Raw genomic sequence first — 22,720 nt, forward strand, 5'->3', positions numbered from 1 at the left:
TATTCAGCGTCGACGAGCATCTGCGTCGGGACGCTGCTTTCATTGCGTCAGACGCCTGGTCGTCACGCTCCACAGTGGTGCAGAATCCCGAAAACGTGGTCAAAAGTCCAAAAATGAAGTTTTTGTTTGAGGTGTATAAAGTACTAGGTTGCACAATTTTAGAGGAACATCCGATGATAGAAATAGTTTTTCTCAAAAGAACCAGTTTGTATTCATCATAAAACAGAATATCATTCTTCAACCCTTATTCGATACTCTAAAATTTCAGGTAAGAGTACACAAGATTGCCCTTATCTGTTATATGCCGCCTAATACCCGATAAAACAACGTACCGAAGACTCAATATTCGATGGCATCGTGCAATTCGAAGGTTAGGCCCTTAATGCCATTCCTGGACGCCGAGGTCCCATCAAGTCAGCAAGATTTCATCGTAAACGCCCCCCAAAGGATCGACGGTTTTCGTTCAGTTCAGGGCTCATCGCGACCTTTCAACGATCATCCGCAGGCTTTTTCTCTCCATTCTTTTTTTTTCTTCCTCTCTCGCTCTCTCTGGCCTGTATCCGACGACCCTCGCTGCCAGACAGGGACAAAAGCGTCCCGACATAAATAATTTATCCGTTGGGGCAGGCCTCGTAGCGGCAACGGTGTGTGTTGCATTAAATATGAAATCCAATATAAACTTTTGCTCAAGCGGTGAGCAGCTCGCCCTTTCTCCTTCCGCAACCCATTACGCGGTTGCACGTGTACGCGGGAGGGAGGGGGGGGGAGAGAGGAGGAGGAGTTTTACATGAGTGTAGCGCGTGCATGGCGCACAGTGGACCAGAATTGATTCGCTGCGCGATAGAAATAATTGACTGATTTTAGCGCAAACTGCGGGGAAAATATTCCGGCTAATTTCCTTCACTCTCTGATGTGCGTGAATTTCATTTTCATGTTTGGAAAAAGGATAGCTCTAGAATATTTACACGATCAGTAGCACCGTGTTAAATTTTAAATTGCCACAGTGATGAATTTTAATGCTTACAAGTATTAAAAAAAGGGCGATATAATGATATAAAGCTGTGTATATGCTGTAAGCTGATTAATTATTACATATATTAGCAACGTATTTTTTACGTTGCGTCTGCAAGCTGAGGTGGTTCTGTTTTCGTCGGCGGAGTATCGACATGTTTACTCAAAGTGACGATAAGCAGTAGTTTTATATTTGATAAAGACTTTAATAAAATTAAATCATAGTATAAGGAAATTATTTATCTCACACATAAAAGGTACTGTTTCGTGTAGTATGTATTTTTTATATTTTCTTACTCATTCCTACATTATATTTCTCTCGTTTCCTCTTGTTCACCCGAATAACAGTGGCTCAGTTCTCTGTGAATAAATCAATAAAAAAATGTGAGATAATTATGGTACAGCTATTTCTGTCGCTCCACGAATTAATTCCGTTGCAGCGTGCGCCGTTTCGCAACACCGTGCTCGATTAATCGTCATTAGCTATTAATCGTATTCTTCCTCTGCGAGCGTAAAAACCGCCAGCACCAGATAATGTAAATGTTTAACCACCGGTGATAATTTGTATATTATTGACCGATCCAACCCTCTCGAGGGACGGTGCATTTTGATTTGTACCACGCCCGGAGCGTATGAATTAATTTGCAAAACAATTAACGTTGAATTCACGCGCATTTGTTTAACGTTACGATAAATCCGCAACGTTGGACGATACCGAGAAATTATTACATTTCGTGTGGGAGACCTTCGACCCTCCATATGCCATAATTCGTCACCATTACTGGCCACTCTGAGCATTAAAATGGGGAAGAAGAGCCGAAGAAGAAGCTCTTCAATGTTTCAATGCTTCAATGCCTCGATGCTTCGATGCTTCAGTGTTTCAATGCCTCGATACTGCAATGCTTCGATGCTACAATACTTCAGTGTTTTAATGCTTCAATGCTTTCATCCTTCAATACTTCAGTATTCTATGCACCAGAAAATGACCACAAAAGAAAATAAAACATAATACTTGTATAATAAAATGTTACATCTCAGTGTTTCATAAAATCAAAACCACTGGAGACCCTAAAAATATTTATTAAAGGGTCAATTTAAATTCAGTGGCTCAGTATTATTATTGTTTGTTTTACTTGTTCACGCGTAAGTAACGATGTTGGAGGTGAAAAAATGGAGTGAAGCGGTTTCCGAAAGCGTTGCTTCATCTTTTGCGCGAGCTGCTGACAGTGACGGCAATAACTGTGTATCGGTGGTACTTCCTCCACATAACCAGGTGCTGGACGAGAGCAATGCGCGCATCGACGTTCAATCGTACACGTTGCTCGAATATCGATGCGAACCCCGCGGGTGCAGCTGCGCCGAGCTCCATGCTTTCGTCCATCAATCCTCTTCCAACTGCGTTCATTTTATATATTCCTCTTTATTTCTTCGTTTAATATCAAACTTTCACCATGTATCCGAAAGCGATATTGTAATACGAAAAGGTCTGTTCGACAGGATGAATTTCAAAGCGTGCCCCGAGTGCACGCCACAGCACTCGTTAATTTCGAGAAGAATATTCATACTGGGGACTTCGGGGTAGATTATTTCGGTATTGATCATTTTTCCTTTGTTACGGTCTTACTGGTACACAAAACAACGTGATGTGAGACCATGTAAATTATTTGACAGAAGAACAGAACGATTTAGCTAGTGAATCGTCAGAGTGTTTGATCCTCTAGAGGTGCAAACATGAAAACAAGGAAATACAAGATTTAATCGTAAATTACAATTTTAGAAGGATTAAAAATAACGTACAATAAGTAGGAAACATAATAACATGGATTGAATAACCCGAGTATTTCAAGAAAAGCATCATGTCAGGAAAGTAAATTGAATAAACAGCATCATACTCTGATAAATTATGAGGATGTAAAGAGATCCTGAATAATGTATCAAAACGTTGCTGAACAGGAGACTACGGAAGATGAACACGTTTCGGCGCACTATCTAGGATACCTTTACATCCTCGTAATTTATTATAGTATGATATTGTTCGTTCAATTTATTTTCATGATTTCGTGAAGCTAGTATTCATTTTAAATAATATTCATATAAACAGTGCGAAATCCACTCCTTGGTCGATGAAACCAAACGAATCGAATATTTACTTGCTTTTTAATTTACCTACTGTAATTAATTTTATCCTTGAATTTTGTATTATTTTTGCATAGCAGGAAATTAATTCTAGCCTACCGTCCACCCCGTTTACATAAACGTGGCAAACCTTAGCCAGCGACTCTTGACGGTGTAAAACTCATTTCGCTTGTTTCTGGGTTTTTCAGGATGCAGAGACAAAGCCGGAGTAGTTCGGAGGTGGAGGTTGCGCTTATGCGCCCCGTAAGCACCGCTGGCTAATAACACCACGGCCCATCCCTGACACCCTGCAGCCACACCAGGTAGGAAATACACCTCTCGTTTTATGTTTCCCTCTTCCTGCCATTGGACCGTTCTTGCGTCATTTTACGCGACCAGCTTTTTACACCGAATATCCTCCATGATGTGCGAACACCTAAATCCCTCTACGCCTGCGTTCTTTACACAGTCGTCTAGACTGGAGTAACTTGTATGTATATTTATCGATGGAAAGCCTCTTTCATAGCTGTTCAAATTTGATAATCACTGTAGGCACCTTGTTACAGTGAGTGTGTACATTGTTTTAAGTTAATTAATAGTATAGAAAGAACAGAAAAAGATAAATATTTGTGAAAAAGGAAGGGCGTACAGTTTTTTTCTGTGAAAGAAGTTATAGAAAGGCTGAAAGAATTATGCTCAGCTACAATGTCTTTTATCTGCCACGTTTAATAACTAGATAAACCTCGCGAATAAATTGTTAGGAATTTCAGAAACGTTGAAGCATTAAAATCCGCAGAAATGCGTGCGGTGGAAGATACACGGAGGATAAAGGGAAAGCTTTCAGGTTGGTATTAAAGCCGAAGGCGTCGGAGCAAAAATATAAACTGTGAAAATTAGCGTCGACTTAAGCCGTATAACTTAATGCTCTGCACTTCGTAATATCCGCTTCACGCGTCCCACTTTCGTTCCTAAAGAGACCAACAAGTCGAAATCTCTCGGATCCGTGCAAAAGAGTGCCATAAAAGCGGAAAATTTATGCATAGCTCGGAATCGGATCAAAGAGGGAGCCTCGTGACAGAAATCAGAGTCAGAGCTACGAATAAACTAAATTATCATCGATTGGGTGAGGACTATTTCATGAGTACTCGATCTAAATTGTATTTAACGAAGAGCAGCTATAGAAAACAAACAGTTTAGTGGATAGTAAATCATGATTTTAGGAATGAAGAATATTTAAATTTACTGCTCGAAGACATCAACAAAGAAGAACAAAGCTTCGGTGCTTCAATGCTTTGATATTTCAGTGCCTCGATTTGTCAATGCTTCGATGCTTTGATGCTTCGATGTTTCGAAACCTCGATGCACCAAAGCTTTAGTGCTTCAATGCATCGATGCATCGATTCTTCAACGCTTTGATACTTCGATGCTTCGATGTTTCATAGCCTCGATGCACCAAAATTTCAGTGCTTCAATGTCTTGATGCTTGAACGCTTTCATGCTTCGATGTTTCGACGCCTCGATGCTCCAAAGCTTCAGTGCTTCAATATCTTGATGCTTCATTGCTTTGATGTTTCAATGCTTTAATGCACAATTAAATTGTTCATCCCTGCATTCCATATTGATTAAAATTATTATTAATTGCTATTTTTAACCGATTTCGAAAAGGAGGAGGTTACTCAATTCGACATGTATATTTTTTTTTTTCATGATACGTTCACACTGCTTCATTACAACAAAGATAGTGTAACAGGAGGATCGGCGATAAAATTGCGGTAATTGAAACACGCGTGTGCGGGCGATAGTGGTGGAAGTGGAGCAAGGACTGCGCGAGATCTAGATCCTCGGAACGATTTGTGGCCCCTGGAGGAACGGTACGGGCCGCGGTTCATTTCGAAGCGGAGCCGCTCGGAATCGCTTGCGCCTGCGTTTCCCCGGTGCAACCGATACCCAAGGACGCGCGTCCCGTTCCGATTAAACTTCCACCTTCGTCCCGGACTAATTCATACGCTGTCGTGCGATATTCATGAATACGACGTTCCGAGCGCTTCGAATATTTCATGCCACCGTCTCCGCGATCCCTGTCGCTCGAGTCACGTTTCAGTAATTACGTGGAAGAGCGAGGAGGGAAGAAAAAAACAATCGAAGCCACACGGAAACGCCTCGGATGTTTTGCGATCCGCTGAATAATGCACACTGAAAGAATTGGCGATGCCTCGCGATGATAGGAACAGTAGTTTCGCACACGAAAGAGTAGTGGTCTGGTAGATTTGTACGAAGTGACGGAAATGAGAAGACATTTTTTGGTTAATATTTTAGAAGAGAAGGAATTGAGGGCTAAGGAGGAGGGCTTTTCTCCATTTCCATCATAAGCTGCCCCTCTTAAAAAAAAAAGAAAGAATCACTAGAAAATATAGTTCAAAATATTAACATAAAAATGTGACAGGAAAATACATTTCTAGATCCATAGATGTATTCACCACGGGTCAGAAATGACCCAGCCTTCCGCTGCACACTCTAACCTTCTACCCAATGATTAAACGTTACCTTGAAACGTTTCCAAACAGAGCCTGCACTTGTTCAGGCGATACAGGCGCGGTTCATCGCGACAAGGAGTTAATCTTCCCCGATAAGGGTTCTCCCTTTCCAGTTTCGTTGTTCGCCGTCGTCGCGCGATCGCAAAAGGTCCGAGGCGGCGAGCGAACGTCGTCGAATGGTAATTCTCAAAGAGGAAAATCGTTTTCGAGCTCGTCCTTCCTTCTCTCCCCCCTTCGACGACGGTGAAATATTCCCCTACAGGATAGGCTGTTTACAATAATTGTCGGCTCGTCGATTTACAGTAATTTTACACGCGCCTAATTAGCAATTCCGATTGGGGGCCGCCGTTCGGTTGCGCGCCTTTCGCAACCGGTTCGAACCATAATCTACCTGCATCGCGGCGTCCCGTGCGCGATCATGCTTGCGTCCGTATGCTCGTTAAGCTTCTGTCACAATTGATACCTATTTATGGGTTGAATATTTATTGCGGAAGAATTTTACTGGTTTCGAGGTCTTTTAGACAGGGTAAAGGTAAGCGTGACTTTTGAACTCGATATAAATCCAAACCTTAAGAGATAATCACATCACTTATGATAAGTATACCAGTAAACTTCTTTAGAATAAAAATACAAAGTCAATTACTACGTAACCCGTCACAGTTTGAAAATTAATTCACGGTGCATCGATAAACAAAGACTCAGAGTAAATTGGTTTTCATTATACGCTGACCACGATTCGGTGCGAATTCGACCAATACGTTCCGCTTCGAATAATAATCGCGTTTAAATCCGTTTACCAAGTATTTTCGAACGTTACTTACTTCGTTTATCTTTTTATCCGGATGAAAATTTCGACCGGTGTGCGCGCAGCCTAAGCCCCGTTCCCGGGACAGCGGTGGTCGTTGCGCGTGCAAGAGTAAGTGGGATAAAATGAAGCGGAATAGAATAAAGTCTTTATTCCCGTCTGGTAAGGGAATGGGCGAGAAACGTAAGCGCATAAAGGATTATTTGAAACGTAAATATGCGGTAACCGAGTGGAGTGAGCGAGCCGAGAGCAAAATGTAAACTGCGGGCCGGAGTGGAATGGCCGGGTTGTACGGAGGACGGGGAAAATTGAATAATACAGAAAGACTGGGATTACGCGAATGCCTCGTTTATAAGGCAACGACGGAAACGGGGAGAAAAGAGAGCAACGGAAGAGCGTGTTCAGAAAAGCGCGTTCTCCCGGTGGGCTGATTTTATAAAGGGTGCAACGTTCGAGAGTAAAAGCACGCGAGTGACGTATAAACGGGGCGTCAAGTTCAAAATCTACCCCTCGGGTGGCTGCTAGGCTTTCAGCTGAAAATTATTCGGGATCCTAAATACGTTTCTGTCGAGAGAAACCGAAATTCAGGCGGTTGGGTACGCTGGACGGATCCTTTCTCGGGGATTTATGATGGAATTACTCTTGTGATATCGTAGGGGGTTAATTTGGCAGGGTATGATCGCTGGAAAGGCAAGATTTGTGACCTTCGATGTCTATGAAAATGAAATCGATTATACTGACCGAGTTGAAAGAAAATAAATCATTTCTCAAGCATCTCAAGTTTAACGTGTAACATTTCTTTATTTTTATTACTGCTAGCATAGGAAAAAAAAATAGTGTATGCATCAGAAATAAGAATTACAATTGTAGAAGGATGAAAGTACCGTTCTCAACCTTGGAGCATTCAATGTCCTTAACCTTGTAATATATATTCAATCTCAGTTCGCAACATCATCCGTAATAGACTAATTTTCCAACTGTTGAGGCAATGGACTCCCTCGCGTGCTCCAATTTGCCTAACAGTCCACTCGACCTTGCGCAACCTTCGCGTCCTAACCCCCGCGTCTTCGACAAGCTCTGCACCGATTCAATCCAGCATTCTCGAGCGTACGAAACCAAATACGTTTCCGTGTTCCATGACACGAATGGCAGATTTCCTCGCGCATCGATACGCGATTGCACGAGGAATTCCAGTCGAGATCTCCGTCGACAACGAGCGACAAAAGTGTTGCTTCGTACGGGAAAAGAGGGAGAAACCAGTGGCATTTTTCTCGCGGTAGTCGACGAGGCGGGTCGTCAGCTGGGGGGAATAAATTTATTCGCGTTCCATCGCGCCCTAAAGCTCGGAGACCGATCGAAAGTGCCCTCCATCGAGCGAATAACCGTTCGATCTTCCACGCCACCCTCGCGCCGCCTTTTCATTTTCGCTTCCATCGGGAATGAACCGCCCGGGACGGTGATACGGATACATGCAGACGACGGGCATCTGCCGGCGGCCATCGACGATCGAATCTTTGCCTGTCGCGTTACGTCGCGGGAGTGGCGTATAGTTCCCGCTTTCAAGTGACAATTTATAACCCTTCATTCGCGCGACGGGACCCCGTTCCTACTGTTGCACACGTTTATCGAAATTTGCGCAATTTATCTTTATCTGTGCATCAAGATACAACGTAATACTTATCGCAATACAGTATAATACGGCAAAATACAGTATATTTCAGCAAAATAGAGTTTAATACTGCGAAATATAAAATATTTCTGCATCATATAGCATAATAGATTGTCTAGTATTGTGATGGGTAACAAGATGAACCCACCTCTATCTAAACCATTTACTAAAAGCTCCACTCAAATCTTTCCAAAACCACGCGATAGTTATCGTCAAATTTCTATCTCACTCATCAAAAATTCACTGTATTTCTCTCCTCCCAGCTTCTCCATCTTCTCAAAAACTGTCGTAAAGTCCCTGTACATACCTGTCTCAGGTAACCACCCCCGATTTCTGGTGTATAGCCTATTCGAGAGCCAGGCGAAGTAAAGACACCACGGTCGCGCGAAACGGTCTCGTAAAAAGACACTCGAGACCCACGATCCCGCAACCCCCCACGGGTTCGCATCAGCACGTTTTCGCCTCCACAGGAAGATGGACGTCTAACTGGCGGATGATCAGTCGGTGGTCGTTTGATGGCCGGTTGTAAACGTCCGTGCTGTCGCGAGGTTGCTTCTGAATGCGAGCGAGGCGGACTTAGGCGCCGCTTCAACCCCCGTGTTCTCTTAATTCCCTCCGGTTGTAGCGACGACTCGTCGCCCGCACGAAAGTGTTATGCGCTTTTCGAGGCCGCCAAGGGGGAAGTTCTTTCGCTTTTCCCGCAGTTTGGCGGGCGTGTGCCGGCTCGACGTAGCTGAATGCTGCACCGCTAACGCAATTAAGCCACGCTCGAGCATAATGAAAAGCGTCACGGAGCGAGCGCGTTCGCGCAAGCCTTTATTGTTGTCGCCTGAAAAAGAATGAACGCTGAAACGACGAATTTTCGTCGAACCCGGTAATTGTTCGACGCGGGGTAAATTGGAAAATCTCGACCCCTTTGACGTTGACTCGAATAATTTCTTGAACTAAGATTTTTGTTGGGGGTCCTTGCGCTACTTTAACTCGTGATTTCTCATTCATTGGGGATGGAAGTTTGGTTTGTGGCACACTGGCGCGTTCAATTAATTCGTATTTTTGAATCGAGTGAGTAATTTTATTCGTAGATTTGCGATGATGCTTTTCATAATTTAATGGCTGTAACCAGTTTTAAATTAGAATCTCAAATAGCTTCTATCTTATGAAAATTGCTGACTTGTCCTCCTTTCCTCGTACCCTCTTAACACGTTGACCCATATATGGATAACAGGGCTCTTCACCAAGAAACTAAAAGAATTAATTCCAGCGGCAAGATATTAAACAAAATAAATCTGAATAGTGTCCTTGAATATACGGAGCTACACAAACAAATACTGCCACTTATCTCGAAACAATACTACTTCCAATTCTCCCGAAACAAAGTTTCAGCCTCGCAGAAGTTTCCGCGAGCGTTCTATCCCGTCCATGCGAAAAAGCAAGGGCATTCCAAGAATGCAAAGATACGCCAACTGCATTATTATCTCAAGTCAATAAATATCCGGCCATCCAGCAGCGAAATTCAGCGACGCTTCGTCGCCTCGCGGGACACCCCATTAAAATATTTCCCGACCCAATCGGATCCCCTTTAAATCCAAGACGTTGAACGCAGAGCTGGTAGTTTCGCGCTTCCTCCCGTGAGGGAATTCCTGCCCCGTGTGGGACACCCTCGGCGTCGTTTTCGTGCCACGAATTCGGAAGTCGGTGTTCGCCACCCGCGGGGACTCGTCGCGTCTTTCTGGGATGCGGGAGGAAAGAGAGAAAGAGGACACCGTTCCGTCGTTTAAGCCCTAGCGGGGTACGAAGACCCCGGAATTCCGGCTTGAAAGGTCGCCAAGTTTCGCTACGGTGTTCTCCTCGTCGCTTCTCGCATCCCGGGAACAACGGTCTTCCGTCTACAACTACGTATGTACGTGGCGTGTGCGAAATTGCTCGGAAACTCTGGCAATAAGTCGCCGCTCCGAGGAAGATTCTTTCTACGCTCGTGAACTTCCACGGCGGAGTGTCTTGCTTAAACGAGTTTCGATTGTAGCAGTCGAAAATCCCGTGGACGAGGAACAGAGAACGTGAATCGAACCAAAGCCGATGCTCCTTTCGCTCCTCGTAGTCGAGAAATAACAGTATTTTTTGTTTTAGTGTTTAATCCTTCGAGTGCCAAGGAGCGATACTATGAGCAACTTTAATATTCGGACATTTATTTTTTGCTAAACCTATAACGTTTTATTTTTATTTTTTAGTAATAATGGAAGTCTAACATGTTTTTAGTATCGTGTACAACTTTTACAAACCTTAAAATTGACCGAAATACCCGGTTTGTGTATAAAATTGTCTGGCATTTCCCGGATATGTATGAAAATTTCCTCTGGCACTCCAAAGGGTTAAGACGGGATGAGAATATGTTTTTAACGAAAGTGACGTGAATGGACAATGGCAATATTCGATTGTGTCAATTAGAAGTCTATAGAATTTCAAATGTTACATTGGATTTCCAACTTGAAGAGTTCAATAAACCTGAAAAAAATACCGAAGCCACGGTTCGTTAATTCTTCTGTGTATGATGGAGTCGAGAGACCCTAACGAAGCTCCAAAGAGCCAAATCAAATAGAAAGTACCCCAAGTGTCTGAGGATGTTCGTTTCATCAGCCGAGACACGAGGATTCGCTTAGGTGCGGTCACTTTCTCTGCGGCACGTCAAATGCCAAGCATCCATCGTCATAGAAAGGGGAACCCGCCACAACGTGATATATTCTTCATAATGTTTCCCTATATCGCAGCTTAATTGGGAGGAAACACACACAAAATCTAACAAGAGTCTACAACAGAGTCTAGAACCGGTTGATAGAGTTTGCAGACCGAGTCGATCGATGTGAAACTTTTATAGGTTCGGGACTTTGGATAGTTTCCACGCGATTACTTGGCAAATTCGATTAGGCCGAGATTGATTTTCAATATATGCTCATGATACAGAATTGGATCTAGGTCGACGGCAAATTGAACGTGAAATATTCCCGAAAGCGCACTTCGCGAAGCGAAAGATCCGCCGAATTTCCGGGGAATAATAATCTACTAGTTCGATGGAACTTCTTGTGTGGCCAGGACTCTGTTAACATCGTATTACCTAGCAACGGCTCGGCACGTTATGTTTACAAGCTGTAGATAAACGCGGCCATTCTCTTTAATCGGCGAATAAAACATCCCCGTGACTCGGCCCGAGTCTTGTACATTACGCTTATTAACCTAACAATAATAATTTATCGCGGGAGACAATTTCGTAATTCGTGTTATCGAATATTCAATCCCTGCGAGAGTCGTGAGAAGCGGCGAACGAGTCGAGGAGGGAAGTTGCTCGCAGAAAAGCGGCATTAGCGTGACGTTAAATACCATAGGACACTCCGTGGGCGTGGTGAGGCGATTATCAACTGGTTTTCTCTACCGAGGACGTGTTTCCTATCCTTTGGTAAAACGTGCACACGACGCACACGAAGCTCGTCGTTACGAGCACGGCCAGAAAGTGTTCTTTCGCAAATGGTTATCAACGACGCCGGCTCGTCGAGAAAGTCCCTGCAACGAGTAGAACGGTCGTTGTTGCGAAATCAAACTGGAAGGCGATTGAATATTCATGCAGTGAGGAGTCTCCCCGTCCCCTCGTCCTTCGCTCCACGCCGTGTCCGTAGTTTCCCTTTCCAGTCCGTCCCCTCGACACGGAGCCAACTCGAATCCTGACGTTGGCACCTGATACGGGCTGCACCGCGCCTTGTGAAACGCGTTATCGAGCATCTCTCCCGGATCGGGAGCGTGTCGATCACTTTCGAACGTGATCCTCTTGGGCGCTTTGTTTACAAAGTATAACAAATCTCGATCCAATTATGCGTCGCGTGACGACGATCGACCGAGTACTCGATAAAAGTGGCCGCGCCATGATCGATCACGGTTATTTTCAAGAATTAATTGATGATACTCTTAGAAGGTGTCGAGAGCTTGGATCGATCGGATTACGGTCTGAAAATCGGTTAGCGTTGTGAGAGATGGGGTTGGTTTGCACTCGGTACAGAGTGAGGGTGAAAATTCGCATCCCCTGCGCCGTAACGTTCGCAAAAGTTTCCTAGGTACGGGCGTGGCGACAATTAAACGTGTAACAGGCGCCTAGACGCCGCGTTACACATGGCGGAAAGTGTAATTTAAATTGCGAGGCCGGTGCGCCGGCTGCATTATTTCATTATTTCGTCGAAACGGTTTCACTCGGCCCGACACGCTCACCTGCGTCGTTTAACGGTCGTTTATCGTCACCGTTATCGCGACTGTTATTGTCAATATCGGGCACGCGTACGCGGGAACGCTAGAGGGAGAGGAAAAGCCGCTAATAAATCGCGTCCTAGCCGCGGGCGATTGGCACGTACCTTATTACCATGCAGTTTCCGCTAAAAACTCGCCGCAGCTGCGGCTGACGGCGCCTCTGGATGGCCGCGGAGGTGGTTGCAAGATGCGCAAAAAACTTCCTGGCTCGACTTTCAGATGGTTTTAAAATTTGCGAAACTCGCGGCTCGTGAATAATTTTCGCCCCCGCGTCCGCTTCGAAAACGAACGAGATGACCACGAGGAGGGAAAGGGACTCTTTGACACGTCCATACAACCGAACGAGTGGAACGAGACCGATACAAGGGGAGATTAAAATTCGGGATGTACAGGAATTTTTTACGGGTTACAACTAGTTCGCGTTGAGCAGCTGTTGCATTAGGTAATTGGGTCGGATTGTGTGTATTGATTTCATTAGTCTTGGGTGATTACGAAAATTAGTGTCGGATGGTTTAGTATACGACTAATCCTCGATCACTGTCAAGATCACGTCGTGCATATCTGTGAGTTGACATAACCTTGGCCAACATGTCGTTGACCCTTCTTCAAAGCAGATGTTACCATAGGGGATGAACGGTACACTTAATTATCTTGCAAAGTTAGGGGAGGAAATGAGGGTCTTCTAATAGCCCTACAGGTGTAGCCACTTCCACCTTACTCTAGATGTTAATTAATTCATATACGTGTAAATAACCAAGCAATAATTACTAATAGGGGAGTAATGCTTCGTTTTATTATAATATCTGGTCAACCAGTTGTAACTCTTAACTCGAGTCAACTCAAACCATATTTCCACTCAATCCAAATTGTGGACAAGAGAAGAGTGCATCCTAATTTTGTAGCTTGACCTGTTCTAATTTTTTATTTCAACTGTATCGCTCGGACTTCCTTATCCGTGGCATCTTGCTCTTTTTTCTCTCCCTCGTTGCAACGCGTTGAATGCGCGTTGGCGTGTGATTACTATATTCGTTAACGAGCCGGGGCTGATGCACGCGAGCGGATAATGGACACTCGCCTCTAATCCAGCGACGAATCGATGGAAGGCCGATAACTCGCGGAGGCTCGACACGAGCGAGCACAGGTGGTCTATCGCGGTTAGAAGCGGAGCTGTCACGGTTATCGATGATGCATTTGCCACGGGTAAATACCGGATACGTGTCGTTGACGCGCGGTAATTATTTACGCCGTCGAATCCGTAAATGGTTTCCCCGACTTCATAATTTCTCCGATCGGTTTTCACCACCCCCGCGGCGCAGCGGCCAGCCCCATCGACTGTCGCCAAATTTCGAGGCTCGTATTTCGCCGAACGCAATGGAAATGTCGGTGACCCGGTCAGGCGAGTCGGGTGACACCGAAAATCGACGAATTTGCGTTTTAGAATTTGGATTGGATTACGTGGGTAGTAAGAGGGTTGTATTCGTAAGACTTAGAAGAATTTGTATTACATTTATGCATGGAGCATTTGAGAATAGGAAGTGGGTGATGTTTTTATTGGTGCCGCTTGCACATTTTAAGTGGGATAGGGGAACATTCATAAAACATTGAAGTGACATTCATATAAACGGGCACACGAAATATTGTAATTTCAACGATAAAGTTTCGGGAAAAGGTTCAAAGAATTCCAAGTAAATGTCCATCAAGGGTTGGTTCCAAACAAGGTTCAGAACAGAAAGACTCCAGGACAAACAATTTAACGGCATCGAAAATAACTTTCGCCGCTTGTTTCTCGTGAAGGAAAATTGATAGTAAACAGCGATCAGGAGGTGGATTCTAAATAACACTCTTGCGGACGTGATGTCTCTCATTCGAAATTCGTCGCCTGTGAACGGTTCGCGTCGCTGGAAACGAGGGAGTTTAGGAAAGGAGTAATCTGGCATACGTATAAATTCAAATGACTCGTTGCGCCGCAAAGCGGGCCGTGAATATTCATTGGTCTTGGTCTGGCCTCCCCTCAGCCCTCTGAACACTTGTCGTCCCACGGTGCCGACACAGGGAACCAGGGAACGACGTCGACCAATGGTTACTTCGGTGCTTGTAGATACGTATCTCCGGTATACGCGACGACTTTCGAACACTTTGCGGAACGACCGCGCTGCCCGAAAAGGATTTAATTGGCAGACGCTCAAATTAGCCGCGGCCGTGGAACAATAAATAATTATGAGCGCCCTTTAGAAGGAGTCTCGACGTAATCGCCTTAATTGGGATTTAACGTTACGCAGAATTAGTCTGCGGAAATATTCGTCGCCCGGGTCTTTCGCGAGTTCGCGTTTAATTGGCTGGAAATGTTGCGAGTGTTCCGCGGGTGTTTGATTTTAGTTCAAATTGCACCCGTAAACTCTTTCTACGTTTAATTGGAATATACTTCTTTTGCGGAGATGGAGAAACGTTTTTTTCTGTGACGATTTGGATCATTTGAGGTAAGGCGCGGTATTTGTTTAATTTGGTAATTGGGGGTGCCGTAAGGTCCCTTTGACACATGTCAATTTAGCCCTTAATTGCAATTGAAAGCAGTCTAGACACTAGTCTAGATTCTTGTAAATTAATTACATTTAGTACATCATCAAAACCTCTTCCACCAACATGCAATCAAATCTTCCTGGACTTCCTACATTCCAGTCAAGAATTTCTGGTGAAAATGAGATAAAAGTCCAGCGCGGAAGCGTGACCAAACACCCGTCAAAAAGGAATTTTCACGCTTGATTGACGGTTTACGGATCGAATGTCACGCGAGTTCGAATCGCTGATTCGTGGGTATTAGAATTCCTTTGAAACGGTCGCATAATTGAGCCCATAATGCCGAACGGACGATGGAAGTCCCGATTTCAGCGGCTGCGAACGAAGCAAAATTAGCGTCCCTCGGAGTTTGATGCTTGTCACGAGAAATATGCGGCGTCGAGTCGCGATAGCGTGTATTAATTTTCCGTTGAGCAAGTTCGCTAATGCTCGGCTGAAACCGAGCTCGCAAATATTGTTTGTGCATCGAAAAGTGTTGCGGGCGTGCGGATGGAATGCAACCAAAGTAGCGGGAGGAGTTAAAATTTCATTGTTTCCACCGCAGCCCCCAGTTTCCGCCTCCGCCGAGATACGTATTAAATTTTCCTTTCATTGTGCCATTCAAGTACATCTAAAATACCGGGTACGTGCATTGAATGCTTGGAACGGTGACTCTTAACCCTTTCAAACACGCGACGTAATTCAAAATAAGACTCTTTTGACTTTTTCGACTTGTGCAGCAATTTAGAGAGAAAAGAATCGGACACGGTTCTTAAACACGAGTTATTATAATTATAGAAATTGAGTAATAAGATACTTTATGGAACAAGTACTAATTTGAATATACTTTTTAACGTCTGGACTCTGCACTGTTTGAGTATTCCTCAGTAAAATACTAAAAAGTAGTACTTTTCTCAATAGAGTACCAAAGAACTAAAAAATTAAAGGTTCGGTATCTATTATTGGACCAAAATTTTTCCCAAACCTTGTTCGTTCATGGCCGATGAAATACTGCTGGATCGAACGCGAAACAAGAGGAGAATCACAGATAGGATAGCCACTTCCCACCGCAGGTCACGTATTCGCGCGAAATTCGCGTCCGATACGTTAGCAAAGAGATGCAGCTTACGGCTGGTTTCAACCGAACCGGTTTTCCCGCCTTACAAACGATTCCTCCGTGTCTTCTTCGTCGCACGAGCGAACGTCTGCGTGCCTGCTACGATTCCGTGAAAGATAGAACGGTCGAAAATGATCGTCATTCGTCGAGGAAGAGATAGTTGCCTGCTTGTGAATTGGCGCGAGATTGGCGCAACACGTGCGCCCCATTTACCGCCAATTCTACGCTCGCACGTATGCGCAAGGTGGATGCGCGCACGACTGCACTTCGTTACTGCTCGTTGACCCTTTTCACTCTGAGATTTTTGTTAATATCCACCACCAGCAATTTTAATTAGACTTTGTGGTGCTGTTTCTGAAAATAAAAAGAGTTCATTTATTTCAATATAAAATAGAGTCGTGAATCTTGATTATTGTGTAAGTGTTCAGAGAATGTAAAAATGCAACGTTATTAATAGAATCGGTTAAATACTCGATTGTATCTCGAAACGTTTAGATTGTCGTGCGATTTAACCTCGACTTTTGGGTGAATTTGCTTTCCGCATTATCCAGCCGCGAGCGTTGCTTAATTAGACGAAAGGGACCGTTATCGTTAGGATCGACGAACAGTTGTGTCGGCTTTCATCCCCTCGTTATAGGGTTACCCGTAATCGACGCTCGGAATATACGCGCGCCGTTGTTCGCAATCCTGATGCACGCGTAATTCTAAATTAGCTTATTACTATAAGTCGTTATTGCGTTAACAACGTTCACCTGTCATTTGAAATACAAGTAATTACCGACTCGATTCGAGATGTGAAATAGCTTACGTTGACTTATTTTATTAATGCAGAACTCATTACTTTCATTAATGCTACGTTGTTTTTGGAGACTTTATTCGATTCTAATCATGTTGTTCAATTTTGTTTCAGGTACGTACGATTCAGACAGTGTCTAATTTTACATGACTAAGATAGGGTAAGTGTTTCGATTACTATTGTACATCTTCTACCTTCGTGTATATTTGATATACAAAGTTAAAATTCAAAGCTCGCTCTAAAATATTATTTTTTTAAACTGTTTACAGCAGAAATAGTTCTACAAATTTTACTTAACTCTGATTCTAAATCGCCAATAAAATTAGCATCGTTCGTTCAGCCCGTGCGCAAACCCATGAAACCAGTTTCACGCGAAAGTAATAGCTCCCATTCGCGACAAAATCAAATAAACCTTGGTCTAACAAAGAGGACGCAAAAATTCGACGGAGAGAAAACAATTCGCCTTGTTTATCGTCCCGTTTCGCGGCAAAATAGGAACCGAAGAGTCAAACGAGAAGCCAGGAAAAAGCCCATAGTCAATTACGCGTTTCGGTCAGTCGGCCCGGACAGATGCGGAACGGTCGTCACCGGTTTTACGGGCAGTCCTGCCCTCTCGTTATTACTTATTCGATAGATTTACGAGCTCGTCGGCCGTTTCGTCACGATCGACCGGCACGAATACACACGACTGTGGCATCGGGTCGGTTCCCTTCCACGGCTCCGAAACCCGATAAATTATTTCACGCGTAGCCAGGATTATATCCTGGTCGCGATTGCCACGAAAAGATCCACGAGTGATGCGTTCGGGACGTTTCGCGTGGCTAGTTTGTGCCACGGGTGATTGGAAAACACCATATTTTAGAAACATGCACCTAAAATCGTGGTATGATCGTGTGTGGTATACTCCTAGACGAGGTTTGCTTTGTCTGAGCAATTCTTTCATTTGTGGCTTTCCTTGTTTATGGAATAACTGACAACTCCATAAAACAAGAAGTTGAGAAATGCAATCAAAATCGCCTCCGAAATGAATTATTTATTATTCAATAGCCAACAAAATTTTGTCGTTTAATGATGTTAATCTTTTTTATTCAGGAAAATTATTATAAATATAAAAAGTTGACTATACCAAATGCTTTTTCAAAAAGTGGAGGTAATCGATTTGTGCAGTGAACGTTTATTGGAACGTCTTCATATTGTCAAACATTTGCACATTGACCAACAAAATTTCTCTCGTTCCTACATTTACCTCCGTGAATAAATCTAGAGTAAAAAAAGACATTCTAAGTTCCTTTTAATTCACGTCTCTTGTCGTTTAATCCGAGGACATTACCGATGCTCTATTGCAAGAGCTTCAAAGTTCTACGGACTAGCACTTTCGAACACCACTGAACCTATTAGTCTCCTGTCGCGAAAGGGTTAAGCTCCGATAAATTATCCAACGACATTGTCTGCGAACTTCTGAAAAACCGTCAGTTAGTAAACGGGCCACGGGCAAATTTCTCACAAAATTCAAACAGAGATTCAATCGTGGGGATATTCGTGAAAACAAAACATGGTGGAGGTGAAGAGAGGAAGGGACCCGTCAGTTGCGTGTAATCGATAGTTGTGGCCCGCGTATAGCGATGGGATCAAGTTCAATATGTAGATACTCACATCACTCATCCAGTTAAAAAGAGATAGAAAATTATTTGGATTAAAATTTTAATGAAGATACAAAAGATTCGTTTGAATAACCCGAGTTATCTGTACTCGACGAATTAAGGATAAATACATTCACTTTCGTGACTGTCATTAAAATTGGAGCTTGACTTCCTCCGATTTCAAGTTGTTTAGGGCTCGAAGATGCATTATGCAACAGAAGACAAACACAGATTTGTCCTTTAGCATCTTATCTTTTATTTCAACTGAAAATTACCTCGAATGAAAATGTATTCGACTAAAATTTCCTCGAATAATGCCAAGCTGTGTTCGCAAGGTGTTCGATTCCGTCACTGTGCACGACGTGGTGCGTGCAGTCCTCGTGAATTCGAACGGACGCGATTCTATTTGCGTGCGCCGTCAGAGGTCCTCGGCGCCCACTAAATTCGCGGTTAATTATGAACGCGACCGGCGCCAGAAATTCGATACGCACGCGACCGTGAACGCGACGAATAATAATTTCATTCGCTTTCTGGCCGTCGTGGAACGGCGTGAATTTTCATATCTCGCTTTTCCTTTCCGCTTCTATCGGGACCCGTAGCTGGAGGTTAAATTGAAACTTGACTGTGCTTCCTACTTTTTTTTTTCCACCCCCGATGTAAATGCCACGGATGGCGCAAACTAATCGACGAACCTGTTTGGTTTGCTCTTGTGGCTGTTGACCGACCCAACGACACCGAGCACGCGATTAAAGTCTCGATTACGTCGCATTTTCCATCGCCAGCGTTCCCGTTGTGGCGTTAATGCCGATTGCTCAACGAATACTCAAATTTCGTGATTTTTCCCTGGCGTGATCACGGTGGCAAAGTCAGGTCGAGTAATTGCAAATCAAAACACAGATTTCCTGAGAAATTCAAATTTTAAAAATTCCAGGATATTTTAGGAACAAATATTAAAGTGGCCCGAACAGTTTGTAGTGGAAACAAAAAATGAGTCATTGAACTGCATTGGAAGAACCACTCGTGTAATTATAAAACTTCGCAGCATATATTTTAAATTTGATAAGTATTAGATGGAATTGTTGCTTTTTGTTCAATAATTCAATCGGTAGTCATTCGTAAAGCCATAAATCATACAATCCGAATTAACTCGATAGCAAGTCTGAAACCAGTTTTTTCTATTAAAAATGAGAATAATATACGATTTGCATTCGTATTATATCACTGCGCGCTACTTAATTTCCTTTCAAGGCCCCCAAATCAGTTTCATTTTTCCCCTCCAAGTGTTGAAAAGTACTAAGCTTCCATCGTTTGATTCTGGTATAAATATTGTCGCAAGCAGTCGGGGGTACTTGCGAGTTTTCGCGCGAAATCGCTGTGGGAGACGCGATATTTGTCAATAAGTCCTGTGAGTGACGTGAAACAAATTAATACCCGCCGACAACGCGCGTCCATTCGAATACAAAGCGGCGTGTTCGCGTCGGAATTATCGACTCGATATCGACGTGCACGGGGAGCAATGCCGCACATAATCGAATTCCAACGAAACGTTACGCGCGACTGCACATAACATGTCTATGTTCCTAACGGAGATCTAACTCAGAGCAGACAGTATTTTTTTTTTATCGAGTTTCCAGACTTATCGGCCTAGTTTACGCGCGGAGCCTTCATCGCAACGACGATCATAATTATTTGGTCGCGATAACGCGATAAGGGAAATTTGTGCTAATCAGTCTACAATCGCCAGTGGTGTTAATACAACTTTTTTAGGGATCTCAAACGTAGATAATGTTTAGTTTGTTGGCCTGTTGGGTGTCCTTGATAAGGTAATGTACGTAAATTGTGATTAGAATAAATCACCAGAATAATGGTCTCCAGGATAAGTTCAAAGTTGAGGGAAATATTGCTTAAAGTTCAATTTACTACAACTAACTTATTATTAAAAATTGCACACGATATTTTGTACCCTACCAATCGTAAACTATTTACGATAATAAATGGTAATTTGTCGTACGACTTTTCAGTTCTCAGCTCTCATTAATTCGAAGCGTGACAAGAGCGTGAAAAAATTTGCCTGGTCGATAGGATAATAACGGGCAAGCCATGCCAAGAAAGGTATTATTTCGCAGTCGTCGAGCTTAAACGATGATCTAATAGCCTTCAGCTCGCCTAAAAGGGCAGCTTCGCGTCACGTTTCCCCTTGAATGGCTTCGATGGGAAGTCGATGCAATCACGAACGACTTCGAAACAAACCAGCCGAGCATCCTTCGCAGGGACGATTCATTAAAAAACCGTGGAACACGGGCGAGGGAGCCTAAAAGTTTCCGAAAAGTTTCCGCCGGCGAGTAGCCTGCGACGAATAGCGAAGTTTGGAAATGCCAGCCAATGGTCCCCGTCTGCTCCCTCTCTTTCTCGCTTTCACCCTTCTTCGAGTAAAATAAGACGCCTAACGGACCTGTGGCAGGGGTAGCTTACCCAGTTTCACGAGGGATCCTTAATGCGAACTTCATTAAAGATTTCTACGGAAGTTGGATCTCTTAAACTTCTATTCATATAGATTTAAGGCTCGTCCAGAGATTTCTCGTGCAAACATTTGCCTCATTTTCAAAATGCACGATCTGCTCGCCGTTTTATAATCACCGATTCTAATGAAATTCCGTTCCTAGAGGAGCAGAAATTTATTCCCCTTAACGGCGACGGCGGTGTACAGTTCTGTGATAAAGTAATGGGGATAAATTGGAGGAAAAACACTCGACTCCGCAGATGGTGGTTAAGGGTGGCTAGCAATTCAACATGGTTCGCGAATAAAGTGATCGTGTCCTTAAAATTGAGGTATATGTAATTGGGGTACTTAACAATTTTTGTTAAGAGGTCAGGGCAGGTGGAACCATAAAGAAAGGATGATTAATCACACCCTACATTTTTCCAATTTTATTCATGTATCAGTTTTGATTAATTATTTTACATTTCAATTATACGCAAGCCTAGTGCTGAGTAAAAATAAAAAATTAAATTAAAGGTACGAAGATCCATTAAATAGATAAATTCTACCCCTGCATGCTATAATATTTATCTCGAATACGACGAGCAAACTACATACTTATACTGTGAATAAAAAATAAGCTGCAGTATCGTTTCTTTACGTTCCCCGAGTCTCATTAATTTCTTGCCGCACCGTGTGCGCACCCTCTCCGAAACGAGGTCAACATAATGTTCCGCGGTGAATCAATCATGCTGTTTTTGCATATGAACGTCCTTCAGAGTTCAAGAAGCTCGTGGAACCACGGTTCTCGACTCGATTCTTTCTCCTCTGTTTGGAAAACAGTTCCCTGATCGATTTTGACTACACGTCGAGGCGTTTCGTCCCTGGCCAGAAGAGGGCGGAAAAGTTTTTCAGGTCGTTACGACTAAGACAACGGGCTCCGAAGGGAAAATCGAAGGGAAAGGTTCGGGAAGTTTCCAGCCTCGACTCCTCCGCGTCAACCCAATTCCAACGATTTCAATCATGCTCCTGAAGATCGCGACCCCCGTTCAGCCCCCGTCGAGGGCGGTAGCAAGCCGCCAGTTTCTTTGACTTGCGAATTATTAAACCGACTGCGACGTTGGACGACGTTCGGGGCGCTTTTTAAAGATGTATAAGCCCCGTGCAGCTAGAATTGGAAGGGCGAAGCGCTAGGAAATTCGAGAGAACTTTAGAGCGCCTGGATTTCATCCTCCGATAAGTTTCTTGCGCTAAAAACTCCCGTTCGGTGCTCGTTTTTGTACCTATAACGTCGGGACCCAAAAGACAGGGAAAGATGTTTCCCTTTGAGAATTTGTAACTATTCGCTGCGAATTCTATGGTTATTTGTGCGTGGAAATAGATCTCAATGAAGTATGAGAACGTGTAATATTAAAAACTGAATATTTTGCAAGTGCTTCAGCAGTACAACAGTCAAAGAAATCATCTCCCACTTTTTCTTTGCAAGGAAATATTCTATACAATTATTCGATTAAAAAGTACTCCACGAATTCGAGAACCACTGTGTCGAATGACTCTTATAACAAAATCGATGTTTCCACGGTGTTTGATCTTCAATCTGCTTTCTCAAAGACATAGAATATGCAGATGAGTCGAACAAAGCGATTTTGTTTCGAAGAAAAGCATCCGCCGCGGCTGATTTATGGCTCATGACGTATTCCTTTTTGTATAAAGAGGA

General features: G+C 43.6%; 1 protein-coding gene across 3 annotated transcripts in view; it reads left to right on the forward strand.

Moving 5' to 3' along the window:
- LOC128888914 (mucin-5AC-like) overlaps positions 1-22,720 on the forward strand; it is a 290,940-nt gene that overhangs the window by 194,053 nt on the left and 74,167 nt on the right. For all 3 annotated transcript variants that reach the window (XM_054146127.1, XM_054146128.1, XM_054146129.1), the window contains exon 3: positions 3,336-3,449. The gene's annotated coding sequence lies outside the window, so the exon portion shown is untranslated. The remainder of the gene's footprint in view (positions 1-3,335; positions 3,450-22,720) is intronic.

Source organism: Hylaeus anthracinus, unplaced genomic scaffold, assembly GCF_026225885.1.
Source record: "Hylaeus anthracinus isolate JK02 unplaced genomic scaffold, UHH_iyHylAnth1.0_haploid 11994, whole genome shotgun sequence".
Lineage (NCBI taxonomy): Eukaryota > Metazoa > Arthropoda > Insecta > Hymenoptera > Colletidae > Hylaeus > Hylaeus anthracinus.